This window comes from Bufo gargarizans, chromosome 6, assembly GCF_014858855.1.
Source record: "Bufo gargarizans isolate SCDJY-AF-19 chromosome 6, ASM1485885v1, whole genome shotgun sequence".
Lineage (NCBI taxonomy): Eukaryota > Metazoa > Chordata > Amphibia > Anura > Bufonidae > Bufo > Bufo gargarizans.
This window is the reverse complement of record NC_058085.1, coordinates 76,198,069-76,213,184: the sequence shown is the minus strand read 5'-3', so window position 1 is coordinate 76,213,184 and position 15,116 is coordinate 76,198,069. Positions and strand designations below refer to the sequence as shown.

Genomic DNA, 15,116 nt, shown 5'->3' with positions numbered 1-15,116 from the left:
TACCCCCAAAAGCAGCATGCAGCTTAAGCCTTTAAAAAAGGCGATGCTGCAAGGCCAAGGGCATGACTAAGGTAACCTCAGGCAAGAAATATCTTGCCAAAAGGCCGAGAAGCGATAACCAGAAAAGGGTTCGCCCTACAGGCCGATGGTCCCCAATGCAGAACACTTGTGAAGGCGATAGGCTACAGGCCCCAGCTGCAGAGAGAGAGACAGTCCGGGAGGCTTCTTTCTGTCACAAACCAGGGAAAACGTGCGTCCTACGCTCTGAAATCAACAGCATGCTCCACTTCGTGTTTTTCGTATCTGCATAGCTCCACCCACCACTTTTGGTCACGCCTTTTCTTCGCACGAAATTCCTGGTGCCAAAGCGCGCCAAGCAGAATGATAGATAAGAAGTCAATGGAGAGTAGCGAGAGAAAAAAAAAAAAAAAAAAAAAAAGGTATCTATGCATTGTTGATTGTGATGTCACGGCACCATTGTGGAGTGTTCCGTCAGAGCCCTTGTGATGTCATCCAGTGACCTGACCTTACTTGACCTCTGACCTGACAGGCCTCTTGTGACACGTGCAGTGTTCCGTCCATTGGCCAGACAAGGTAGGTCCAGCTGTTGCTGATACATAGGAAGTGCTGGACTACATTTTAGCCTACACAGTCATCCAGTTTAATAGATCCACAAGAGGGAGACACAGGCAAACAAACTTTACTTATTTAATAAAGAACTAGGAAAACAAAATTGGTTACATCAAGCCAACTTGCTACAAAAGGGTCAATTCAAAGGAACTCAGCAGACTGCCCAGGTGTGCACAACAGGCCTAAATCAAAACAGGGGTGCACAGAGTGGAAGGAGGTCCAAAAACTGCATTCAGGTGATAAGCCAATTAACACAACAATTAAGCCATCAATCTTGATTGGATTTGGACTGTGAGGAGAGGTGACTGACTGGATGGCTGGGTTGCTTGATGCTGGAACAAACCCACACACAGGTGATGCAATTAAGAGATTGACAGGCTAGATGCAGCAGCACCAGGGATGCAGAATGCAGCACAGCAAAAACCTCACAGAGGAAGGAGAAGCTGAAGTGCAGGACTGCTGAGGCAGGCAGGGCACAGCAACTTTCCACTTGCTTGCTGGAAGGATCCTTGAACTCCATCACTCAATTTCATTCTGTTTTTTCATACTGGAATAGAAGGGGTGCACCGGTCCTGGAGGTACTGCAATACCAGGTCAATGCGTGGAGTGGACAGAGCAAGCTCTTTTTCCATCTCCCCGTTCGAAAAATCCATTTAATATATGGTCCCCAGATAGGGGACGTATCAGATATTAAACTGATAAAAAACAGATTTTTTTATTTTTATTTTTTATTTAAATTTTATTTTAAGACAAAAGTTAATGCATATATACAGAACAGAACAAGCAAAAACAAAATATCAGGCATTACCATATAAAGAAAACATACATTTACATCAATACTTAATCAGAAATCTCCACTTCTTGACTTTCCAAATTCCCTCTGAATCCAAGCCACTACCATACTGCTTATCCCACATATAAATTATATAAAGTCTGGACAAAAATAACTTTACACACTCACACTCTGACACCACATCCTTTTTTAAAGACTAACAAATTTCTCACATCCCACAAACACTCCATAATACAAACCATAATGAACCACAACATTCTTTCATTCACCCTACCTCTTGCCCCAATACCGAACATCCCCGCTTTCCAATCCATACGTACCACACCTGTCAATTCTTTTACTAGCCCACTCACACTACCCCATACTTCAGATGCATACTCACATTCCCAGAACAAATGCCTTACAGATTCATTACCCCCACACCCTTCCCTTGGACAAATTTCTGTTCTAATTAGATCCCTTTTTTCTGGAACTCTCTAACTGGCAAGATATTATGTAGCCCCATCCACACAACATCTTTCTGTTTGTTTGATACACCACATATCAACACTTTTTTCCACACACTCACTGCCTCATTCGACCTCAACCCCACAATATCACACGCAATCTCTCTTTGTTCAATTTTCATCATCACTTTTCGCTTATCCTTAAAATCATTCATTCCTACATCCCACAAATCAAAATTTCTAATAAACCTTTCGATCACCTCATACCATACCGGGCACTTGAAAGACACAGGCACTCTAGCATCCCTTTCACGCCACTTCAATCCATACATCATCCAACCAGCCATATATTTTACCATATAAGCACACTTATTCTGTTTTCCCACTAAACACACAAAATTTTTAATATAATTTAAACCAAGAAACAACTCAAACTTAGGGAAATTCAAACCACCATTCATACTACTTTTATACACATACTCTCTTTTTAATCTTTCCATACGACTTCCCCACAGAAACGTAAACACTAATCTCTCCGCTTTCATAACTTTTTTTGAACATACAGGATACACCCCAGCCACAAAAAGAATTATTGGTAGAATAACTGCCTTAATTATCAGCACTTTCCCTGTAAGCGAAAGGTCTCTCATTCTCCAAAAGTTTAGTTTTTTCTCAATCTTTCTTCCACATTCATCCCAACTCTCATCTCCTTTCAAATCATCATTGAAACGGATACCCAACACCTTCATATCACCACTCTCATTCTTCACATTCTCGAAACAGATACTCCTATCACCAAAACATTTGAAACTAAACTTACTCCAATTAACTTTGAAAGCTGACACACTACAAAACATATCCAGCCATAACCTCACTCTCCTCATACTAGCCTGATTATCACTTACCACCACAACATCGTCCATATATCCTAATACCTTCACGACTTTCCCCATACTCCCTGGAATCAACATACCTTTCATCACTTTATCCTTTCTCACCAAGCACAGCAACACTTCAATCACAGCAATAAAAAGCACAGGCGACATAGGGCAGCCCTGCCTCACACCACTTTGCACACTCACCCTTTTACTCAACCATCCATTAATCAAGAATTCACTCGACACATTCCTATATAAACTCTTCACACTCTCTACAAACATTCTTGGAAACCCCATCCACTCCAGTACAATAAACATAAATCGATGAGCCCCTCTGTCATACGCCTTTTCAAAATCAATTGATAGTAACATACACTTCTGTTTTCTATACATACAATCCCCAATCACATCTCTCAACAAAACTAAATTCCCATTCATACTCCTACCTGGCACCGCACAAACCTGGTCTTCATTCACAACCTCACCAATTACATCACGCATCCAAGTTGCCAACAACTTAGCGTAGATTTTATAATCCGCGTTTAATAAAGTGATAGGTCTCCAATTCTCTACCTTATTCCTATCACCTTTTTTAAAAATCAGAACGACCACACCATCCTTTATTGAGTTACCTATTACACCCTTCTTCCACATGTATTCACAAACTTCCAAAAAATCCTTTCCTATCCACTCCCACACTCTCACATAAAATTCTATCGGCAGTCCATCCTTACCAGGCGTCTTGTTTTTCTTAAAACTCCAAAAAATCTTTCTTACTTCCTCTATGGAAATATCCGCACACAACAATTCACGACTATCCACACAAAGTTTCTCATCCAACGCTTTCAACACTTCCCACATTAAACTTTCATCAATCCATGTCTTCCACTACCCCAATCACACTTTTACCACTGACACACGTACCACTGTTATCCATCAATTCCCACATGTCCTTTCTTTTATCACAGACCTTCTTAAAGAAAAATCTAGAGCACTTCTCATTCTTCTCAATCACCTCAACTTTCGTCCTAAATATAATCCCCTTTCCCTTTTTATCCATAAACAAAATCCTTTCCTTCTTCACTTCATCTAACAAAACTCTCACATCCACTCCCATAGCATTCAATTTTCTCAACCACTCAATCCTATGATTTAGATTCTCATACTCATTCTTCAGCTTTCTCGCTCTCTTATACGCCCATTTCTTTAAAAAAAGTTTATTTCTCGATTTTACCCATTCCCACCAAAGTAACACATTCACAAAATCATTCTTTCTCAGTTTCCACCTCTCATACTGATACTTAAAAACTCTCATCACTATCTCCTCCTCCAACAAAACCACATTCAATTTCCACACACCCCTACCATACATAGCCTCTTCATCCCCTTCCACACAACAAGACAAACACATATGATCCGAAAATAAGACATCAAATTGTGACATTTTTTTACAAGTAAAATTTTTTGACAACAGGACAAAGTCGATTCTTGAAGTAATACCCCCCCTATCTGCCTTATAAGTAGCAGGTAGTGGCTTTCCCAAGATCAAAGCAGCATCAATAAAAGAAAAATCTGCAATCATTTTACATAACTTATTCCCCGTCACATCCCTCTTCTCCCCCTCCATTGTGCAATTAAAGTCACCTAACAAAATAGTCGGCATCCTGCCTAACAGAAACATATTTAATTTTTCTAGCAACTCTAACCGCTCATTCTTCTTGGCAGGGCAATAGACATTAATAACTCTAATCCTCCACCCTTTATAATTAATTATAGCAACCACACACCTCCCCGCCTCCACAACCGTGTGACTCTCAAAAAAACAATCCTTGTGACACAATAATATCCCCACACCATCGTTCCTATTTACAGAAGAACCTGACCACAAAGTGTCCCCATAAGACCACTCACCAGCAGGCACCGGTTCCGAAATGCCACATTCCTGAAGGCAGGCTATATCTGGGCTTTGATTTTTAACCCAATCAAGAATAGCAGTTCGTCTAGTTTTAGACTTTAATAGCCTCACATTCAAAGATAGGAAAGATATTTCAGTTTTTCTCCCCATTGGAGGATCTTGATTTGGGTACAATTACCCATGCCCCACTGTCTTTTTAGCCAATCCCGCCTGGGGGCTGCCCTCCGGACGCAAAGTCTCTGGTTCTTGCCTCGTCCAAGAAAACCGCATTGTCCGGAATACAAGGAGCTGGGTACTCCTCATGCCTTATCAGGCTCTGCTCCTCCCCGCTGAACTGTGGAGGTGACAAGCGGGGTTTCTTTGCTGTATTGTCCAGTCTGTCTTCTGCCGGTCTCATAGTTGGCGATATGAAATCACTAGGGGAAGCAAAATCTCCCTGCCCCGCCTCCTCACGCTGCTCCTCCATTCCATCCCAGCTAGCAGGCGGAGATCCGGACAAGGGAGAGAGCGCCTCCCCCTCTCCATGAAGAAGTGCACTAGATCCAAACAGCTAAGGAAAATCATCTGCGCGAAAGACATCCATTTCCGCATTCTCAGGAACTACAGGAGGAGTAAGTTGCTGGACACTTTCACTCGGCTGTACGCTGGTCTGTGGCTGAACAGGCTCCTGTGCTGAAGTCTGCGGCACTTGCACCACGCTCTTTTGTTGCGGCCCAGCAGCCCTTGCTCTGACTGCATTTGCATAGGAGGTAGGTCTTGCTCTGAAACCACGTGAAGGACACTCTGAAAATGCATGGCCTTCTTTCTCACACAGGTTGCACACAATTAGGTTAGTACAGTCCGTAGTAGCATGCCCCTCTTTGCGACATTTTGAACAAACAACAGAGAGACGCTCACAGTTTGCTTGCACATGTCCGTACAATTGACACTTTCGGCAATACGCTGGTGCGTCCTGAAAGAAAATAAGACCTCTGTCTTTGCCAATGGTGAAGCTCTGAGGCGGATGATTCACTCCACCAGGACTCAGCGGGTCAGGGCGGAACCTTACAAAGTACTTATGTTTGCCTGTCCATAAGCCATGAGTCCCAATTACTTTATGCGAATACACCACTTTTTCGCAGTTTTTCGTCAGAAAAAGAAAAATATCGTCCGTGTCAACATAAGGATTGTACATAAAAACAACTAAATGCACATCCCTGTTATATAAAACAGTAAATGTCAAGCCGTCCAAATTAGGGTTATTCTTATTTGATTCCAGAAACAAATACAAATTGTGGCAAGCTCCAATAGATGTTAGGACTAGCACACGTCGTCCACCCATTCTGTCTTGTAAGCAAAGAACATCCGACATATTTACGTGCAAGGTTTTAAAAAGTACCTCCTTCACAAGATAGTCGTCTGTAAACTTGTCCTTTCTCTCCTCATCGACGGTAATTCCAAAAGCATTTCGGACCCGGAAGTCTCTGGTCCCAGCGTACTCGATCCTTACGCCCATTTTCAGATCGCCTTCCAGGAATCTAACCTTCTCCCAAAGCTACAGGGCCAAGAGCATGGTAGGAATCCTTCTGACCAGACACTTGGTCTTAGCCAAAAGGCCGAGAAGCGATAACCCGCTCGGTCTCGACAACGGGGCCGCTGTTCGCAAACGCAGAGCACTTCTCAAGGCAACAGTCTACAGGCCTCAGCCCCAAACACAGTCCGGGAGGCTTCTTTCTCTCACAAACCAGGGAAAACGTGCGTCCAACGCGCTGGAATCAGCAGCATGCTCTACTTCGTGTTTTTCGTATCTGCATAGCTCCGCCCACAACTTCTGGTCACGCCTTTTCGTCGCACGCAATTCCTGGTGCCAAAGAACGCCAAGCAGAAACACGCATGAGGAGTGAATGGAGAGTAGTAGTGTGAAGAAAAAAATAAAATAAAAGAAAGGCTGTATGCATTGTTGATTGTGATGTCACTGCCCCATTGTTGAGTGTTCCGTCAGGGCCCTTGTGATGTCATCCAGTGACCTGAACTTACTTGACCTCTGACCTGACAGGCCTCTTGTGACACATGCAGTGTTCCGTCCATTGGCCAGACAAGGTAGGTCCAGCTGTTGCTGATACATAGGAAGTGCTGGACTACATTTTAGCCTACAAGTCATCCAGTTTCAAAGATCCACAAAAAGGAAAAAACAGGCAAACACACTTTACTTATTTAATAAAGCACTAGGAAAACAAAATTGGTTACATCAAGCCAACTTGCTACAAAAGGGTCAATTCAAAGGAACAACTCAGCAGACTGCCCAGGTGTGCACAACAGGCCCAAATCAAAAGAGAGGTGCACGGAGTGGAGGTCCAAAAACTGCATTTAGGTGATATCCAAACACTTCATTCAGGTGATAAGCCAATTAACACAACAATTAAGCCATCAATCTTAATTGGATTTGGACTGTGAGGAGAGGTGACTGGCTGGGTTGTTTGGTGCTGGAACAAACCCACACACAGGTGATGCAATTAACAGATTGACAGGCTAGATGCAGCAGCAGGGATGCAGAAAGCAGCACTGCAAAACCCTCACAGAGGAAGGAGAAGCTGAAGTGCAGGACTGACTCCAGAGGCAGGGCACAACAACTTTCCACTTGCTTGCTGGAAGGATCCTTGAACTCCATCACTCAATTTCATTCTGTTTTTTCATACTGGAATAGAAGGGGTGCACCGGTCCTGGAGGTACTGCAATACCAGGTCAATGCGTGGAGTGGACAGAGCAGATTTTTTCAGTTGATATTTACCCATCGAGGGGTAAAAATCGTTTATTAAAATCATAACAATATTACATCAGAAAATATAAAAACCGTTTTTATAGGTGACATCATAAAAAAATTACAGGTTTTATAAAATCATATAACTGAGGCCCACTCTCTTAAAAAACACTTGTGGCACATAAAAGGCGTTTTTTTTTGTCAAATAGTAATTATGCATTTCGTCTAAAACCATCTTTAAAACATTTTCTTCGGAAATAAGATCATTTTTAAAAACTAAAATATTCCAGGCCGACCATAGAGCTACTTTGACGCAGTTCGTGATCTTCCATGCCATAGTCCTTTTTATTCTTGAAGGGCACTCCAGACACCCATAAAAGACACCGTCCATAGATAATGCTTTTAGTCCTGTGATCTTCTTCATCAGGGGGAACATTTTTCTCCATATTTTTGGTATAAAATAACAGTACCAAAGTAGATGGTAAACGTCCTCCTCCTCTCTGCATGCTCCCCTAGGACACTCCGCGGTGCTTGATAATCCTCTTCGGTGCTGGAATGCCGGGCATGGAAGACACTCATGTACGCAGCTCCAGGCCAGGTCCTTCTGTGCGTTAAAAAGATAGTTCTCATTAATATTTCGCCAGGTCTGCTTACATTTATTTTCATTAAAATTCTTAATAGGGGCCATCAGTTTGTTATCATTAATATCTTTTAAAATCATCCTACTGTTTTTTTAAATCTCCGCCCTCTTTTGGCCAAGGTTAAAAGTATTCGTTATTTTTTCTAAAATCTTATAAGAAGCGGGTAAATTAAAAGAGTAGGGAGAGTTTAAAACCGTCTTAAACCATCCGAACTTTCTCATAAAAAAACAGTATTATAACGAATAAAAAATGACCAATAGTTATCCTTAAAAAGAGCATTAAAACAGTAGCTAAAATACTTAATTAAAAGAAAAGTCTTTATATCCGTAAAATCTTTTCCACCTTTATTTTTAGGAAGCATTACCGTATCTCATCGCAGTTTGTCCATCTTGGAACCCCAGAAGAAATTAAAACAGGCCTTGTTAATTTTTTAAAAAATACGGTCCGATGGAGGGAACACCATACTAAGATATAATAAAATAGGTAAAACTATCATTTTGATAATTAAAACATTCCCCTCCATCGTCAGCTTTTTTAGGTTCCACATGCATAATTTCTTACCTATCTTTTCAGTAACCGTGTCCCAATTCCTGAGGCCGTCATTGGACTCGCTGAAGGTGACTCCTAAAATCCTAATAGACTCAGACTCAGGAATGTTGATATCATTTAAAACCATCTCTCCGATATTTAAAATATTGCTTTTGTTAAAAAAAAATTTAAAACCGGAGGCGTAACAGAAATGCTCAACCTGTTTAATTGCTTTTTGAATTGCAAGGGTGTCCCTACAAATCACTGCGACATCGTCCATGTACCCCACTACTTTAGCCTCTAGTCCCTCTCCGCCTGGCAGGGGGACTCCGCGTATCTGTTTGTCTTTTCTTATCATAATTAAAAGAGGCTCCAAGGCGCAAATGAAAAGTAGTGGGGACAAGGGACACCCCTGCTTCACCCCAGATTTTAAAACAACATCCTGAGTATTAAAACCATTGACTAAAATCTTACTAGTACATTGGTTATGAAATGCTCTGAAAGATAATATAATCCCCTCTGGTATACCCATCTTCTTTAAAACTTTAAAAATGTAAAAATACGACACGCGATCAAAAGCCTTTTCAAAGTCCAAAGATAAAATGGCAACTTTCCCGTTTCTTTCATTCGTATAGTTAATAACATCTTTTAAAAGGTTAATATTGTCCCAGATGCTTCTCCCGGGCACCCCGCAGACCTGGTTTTGGTGTATGATTTTATTAATTACTTTCTTCAGTCTATTCGCACATAGCTTTGCCATGATTTTATAGTCACAGCAAAGCAATGTGATTGGTCTCCAATTTTTTATGTCTGTTTTGTCACCTTTTTTGTATAAAAGGGAGACCTCGCCTTTTTTCCAGGATCCCGGGAGAGCCTTAGACCTAAAAACTTATTTTAAAAGAGAAAATAAACCTTCCTTTAAAATGCCATAAAATGTAATATAAAACTCAATAGGTATACCATCGGGGCCAGGCACCTTCTCCTTCTTAAAACTCTTGACTAGAGTTGAGCGAACACCTGGATGTTCGGGTTCGAGAAGTTCGGCCGAACATCCCGGAAATGTTCGGGTTCGGGATCCGAACCCGATCCGAACTTCGTCCCGAACCCGAACCCCATTGAAGTCAATGGGGACCCGAACTTTTCGGCACTAAAAAGGCTGTAAAACAGCCCAGGAAAGAGCTAGAGGGCTGCAAAAGGCAGCAACATGTAGGTAAATCCCCTGCAAACAAATGTGGATAGGGAAATGAATTAAAATAAAAATTAAATAAATAAAAATTAACCAAAATCAATTGGAGAGAGGTTCCATAGCAGAGAATCTGGCTTCCCGTCACCCACCACTGGAACAGTCCATTCTCAGATATTTAGGCCCCGGCACCCAGGCAGAGGAGAGAGGTCCCGTAACAGAGAATCTGTCTTCATGTCAGCAGAGAATTAGTCTGCATGTCATAGCAGAGAATGAGGCTTCACGTCAGCCACCACTGCAACAGTCCATTGGCATATATTTAGGCCCAGCACCCAGGCAGAGGAGGGAGGTCCCGTAACAGAGAATCTGTCTTCATGTCAGCAGAGAATTAGTCTGCATGTCATAGCAGAGAATGAGGCTTCACGTCAGCCACCACTGCAACAGTCCATTGGCATATATTTAGGCCCAGCACACACACAGGCAGAGGAGAGAGGTCCCGTAACAGAGAATCTGGCTTCATGTCAGCAGAGAATCAGTCTGCATGTCATAGCAGAGAATGAGGCTTCACGTCAGCCACCACTGCAACAGTCCATTGGCATATATTTAGGCCCAGCACACACACAGGCAGAGGAGAGAGGTCCCGTAACAGAGAATCTGGCTTCATGTCAGCAGAGAATCAGTCTGCATGTCATAGCAGAGAATGAGGCTTCACGTCAGCCACCACTGCAACAGTCCATTGGCATATATTTAGGCCCAGCACCCAGGCAGAGGAGGGAGGTCCCGTAACAGAGAATCTGTCTTCATGTCAGCAGAGAATTAGTCTGCATGTCATAGCAGAGAATGAGGCTTCACGTCAGCCACCACTGCAACAGTCCATTGGCATATATTTAGGCCCAGCACACACACAGGCAGAGGAGAGAGGTCCCGTAACAGAGAATCTGGCTTCATGTCAGCAGAGAATCAGTCTGCATGTCATAGCAGAGAATGAGGCTTCACGTCACCCACCACTGCAACAGTCCATTGGCATATATTTAGGCCTAGCACACAGGCAGAGCAGAGAGGTCCCGTAACAGACAATCTGGCTTCATGTCAGCAGAGAATCAGTCTGCATGTCATAGCAGAGAATGAGGCTTCACGTCACCCACCACTGCAACAGTCCATTGGCATATATTTAGGCCTAGCACACAGGCAGAGCAGAGAGGTCCCGTAACAGACAATCTGGCTTCATGACAGCAGAGAATTAGTCTGCATGTCATAGCAGAGAATGAGGCTTCACGTCAGCCACCACTGCAACAGTCCATTGGCATATATTTAGGCCCAGCACACACACAGGCAGAGGAGAGAGGTCCCGTAACAGAGAATCTGGCTTCATGTCAGCAGAGAATCAGTCTGCATGTCATAGCAGAGAATGAGGCTTCACGTCAGCCACCACTGCAACAGTCCATTGGCATATATTTAGGCCCAGCACACACAGGCAGAGGAGAGAGGTCCCGTAACAGAGAATCTGGCTTCATGTCAGCAGAGAATCAGTCTGCATGTCATAGCAGAGAATGAGGCTTCACGTCAGCCACCACTGCAACAGTCCATTGGCATATATTTAGGCCCAGCACCCAGGCAGAGGAGGGAGGTCCCGTAACAGAGAATCTGTCTTCATGTCAGCAGAGAATTAGTCTGCATGTCATAGCAGAGAATGAGGCTTCACGTCAGCCACCACTGCAACAGTCCATTGGCATATATTTAGGCCCAGCACACACACAGGCAGAGGAGAGAGGTCCCGTAACAGAGAATCTGGCTTCATGTCAGCAGAGAATCAGTCTGCATGTCATAGCAGAGAATGAGGCTTCACGTCACCCACCACTGCAACAGTCCATTGGCATATATTTAGGCCTAGCACACAGGCAGAGCAGAGAGGTCCCGTAACAGACAATCTGGCTTCATGTCAGCAGAGAATCAGTCTGCATGTCATAGCAGAGAATGAGGCTTCACGTCACCCACCACTGCAACAGTCCATTGGCATATATTTAGGCCTAGCACACAGGCAGAGCAGAGAGGTCCCGTAACAGACAATCTGGCTTCATGACAGCAGAGAATTAGTCTGCATGTCATAGCAGAGAATGAGGCTTCACGTCAGCCACCACTGCAACAGTCCATTGGCATATATTTAGGCCCAGCACCCAGGCAGAGGAGAGAGGTCCCGTAACAGACAATCTGGCTTCATGTCAGCAGAGAATTAGTCTGCATGTCATAGCAGAGAATCAGGCTTCACGTCAGCCACCACTGCAACAGTCCATTGTCATAAATTTAGGCCCAGCACCCAGGCAGAGGAGAGAGGTCCCGTAACAGACAATCTGGCTTCATGTCAGCAGAGAATTAGTCTGCATGTCATAGCAGAGAATGAGGCTTCACGTCAGCCACCACTGCAACAGTCCATTGGCATATATTTAGGCCTAGCACACAGGCAGAGCAGAGAGGTCCCGTAACAGACAATCTGGCTTCATGACAGCAGAGAATCAGTCTGCATGTCATAGCAGAGAATCAGGCTTCACGTCAGCCACCACTGCAACAGTCCATTGTCATAAATTTAGGCCCAGCACCCAGGCAGAGGAGAGAGGTCCCGTAACAGAGAATCTGGCTTCATGTCAGCAGAGAATCAGTCTTCATATCATAGCAGAGAATCAGGCTTCACGTCACCCACCACTGTAAGAGTCAATTTTCATAAATTTAGGCCCAGAACCCAGGCAGAGGAGAAAGGTCCCGTAACAGACAATCTGGCTTCATGTCAGCAGAGAATCAGTCTTCATATCATAGCCTAGAATCAGGCTTCACGTCACCCACCACTGTAAGAGTCAATTTTCATAAATTTAGGCCCAGAACCCAGGCAGAGGAGAAAGGTCCCGTAACAGACAATCTGGCTTCATGTCAGCAGAGAATCAGTCTTCATATCATAGCAGAGAATCAGGCTTCACGTCACCCACCACTGCAACAGTCAATTGTCATAAATTTAGGCCCAGCACCCAGGCAGAGGAGAGAGCTCCCGTAACAGAGGATCTGGCTTCATGTCAGCAGAGAATCAGTCTGCATGTCATAGCAGAGAATGAGGCTTCACGTCAGCCACCACTGCAACAGTCCATTGGCATATAGGCCTAGCACCCAGGCAGAGGAGGGAGGTCCCGTAACAGAGAATCTGTCTTCATGTCAGCAGAGAATTAGTCTGCATGTCATAGCAGAGAATGAGGCTTCACGTCAGCCACCACTGCAACAGTCCATTGGCATATATTTAGGCCCAGCACACACAGGCAGAGGAGAGAGGTCCCGTAACAGAGAATCTGGCTTCATGTCAGCAGAGAATCAGTCTGCATGTCATAGCAGAGAATGAGGCTTCACGTCACCCACCACTGCAACAGTCCATTGGCATATATTTAGGCCTAGCACACAGGCAGAGCAGAGAGGTCCCGTAACAGACAATCTGGCTTCATGTCAGCAGAGAATCAGTCTGCATGTCATAGCAGAGAATGAGGCTTCACGTCACCCACCACTGCAACAGTCCATTGGCATATATTTAGGCCTAGCACACAGGCAGAGCAGAGAGGTCCCGTAACAGACAATCTGGCTTCATGTCAGCAGAGAATTAGTCTGCATGTCATAGCAGAGAATGAGGCTTCACGTCAGCCACCACTGCAACAGTCCATTGGCATATATTTAGGCCCAGCACCCAGGCAGAGGAGAGAGGTCCCGTAACAGACAATCTGGCTTCATGTCAGCAGAGAATTAGTCTGCATGTCATAGCAGAGAATCAGGCTTCACGTCAGCCACCACTGCAACAGTCCATTGTCATAAATTTAGGCCCAGCACCCAGGCAGAGGAGAGAGGTCCCGTAACAGACAATCTGGCTTCATGTCAGCAGAGAATTAGTCTGCATGTCATAGCAGAGAATGAGGCTTCACGTCAGCCACCACTGCAACAGTCCATTGGCATATATTTAGGCCTAGCACACAGGCAGAGCAGAGAGGTCCCGTAACAGACAATCTGGCTTCATGACAGCAGAGAATCAGTCTGCATGTCATAGCAGAGAATCAGGCTTCACGTCAGCCACCACTGCAACAGTCCATTGTCATAAATTTAGGCCCAGCACCCAGGCAGAGGAGAGAGGTCCCGTAACAGAGAATCTGGCTTCATGTCAGCAGAGAATCAGTCTTCATATCATAGCAGAGAATCAGGCTTCACGTCACCCACCACTGTAAGAGTCAATTTTCATAAATTTAGGCCCAGAACCCAGGCAGAGGAGAAAGGTCCCGTAACAGACAATCTGGCTTCATGTCAGCAGAGAATCAGTCTTCATATCATAGCCTAGAATCAGGCTTCACGTCACCCACCACTGTAAGAGTCAATTTTCATAAATTTAGGCCCAGAACCCAGGCAGAGGAGAAAGGTCCCGTAACAGACAATCTGGCTTCATGTCAGCAGAGAATCAGTCTTCATATCATAGCAGAGAATCAGGCTTCACGTCACCCACCACTGCAACAGTCAATTGTCATAAATTTAGGCCCAGCACCCAGGCAGAGGAGAGAGCTCCCGTAACAGAGGACTGGCTTCATGTCAGCAGAGAATCAGTCTGCATGTCATAGCAGAGAATGAGGCTTCACGTCACCCACCACTGCAACAGTCCATTGGCATATATTTAGGCCTAGCACACAGGCAGAGCAGAGAGGTCCCGTAACAGACAATCTGGCTTCATGTCAGCAGAGAATCAGTCTGCATGTCATAGCAGAGAATGAGGCTTCACGTCACCCACCACTGCAACAGTCCATTGGCATATATTTAGGCCTAGCACACAGGCAGAGCAGAGAGGTCCCGTAACAGACAATCTGGCTTCATGACAGCAGAGAATCAGTCTGCATGTCATAGCAGAGAATGAGGCTTCACGTCACCCACCACTGCAACAGTCCATTGGCATATATTTAGGCCTAGCACACAGGCAGAGCAGAGAGGTCCCGTAACAGACAATCTGGCTTCATGTCAGCAGAGAATCAGTCTGCATGTCATAGCAGAGAATGAGGCTTCACGTCACCCACCACTGCAACAGTCCATTGGCATATATTTAGGCCTAGCACACAGGCAGAGCAGAGAGGTCCCGTAACAGACGATCTGGCTTCATGTCAGCAGAGAATCAGTCTGCATGTCATAGCAGAGAATCAGGCTTCACGTCAGCCACCACTGCAACAGTCCATGGTCATAAATTTAGGCCCAGCACCCAGGCAGAGGAGAGAGGTCCCGTAACAGACAATCTGGCTTCATGTCAGCAGAGAATTAGTCTGCATGTCATAGCAGAGAATCAGGCTTCATGTCAGCCACCACTGCAACAGTC

The 15,116-nt window shown here is 44.5% G+C and overlaps 1 pseudogene; it reads right to left on the bottom strand.

Annotated features, from left to right (window-relative positions):
• Positions 1–1,186: 1,186 nt before the first annotated feature.
• LOC122942772 lies at positions 1,187–1,390 on the bottom strand (annotated as a pseudogene).
• Between the last annotated feature and the right edge of the window lie 13,726 nt (positions 1,391–15,116).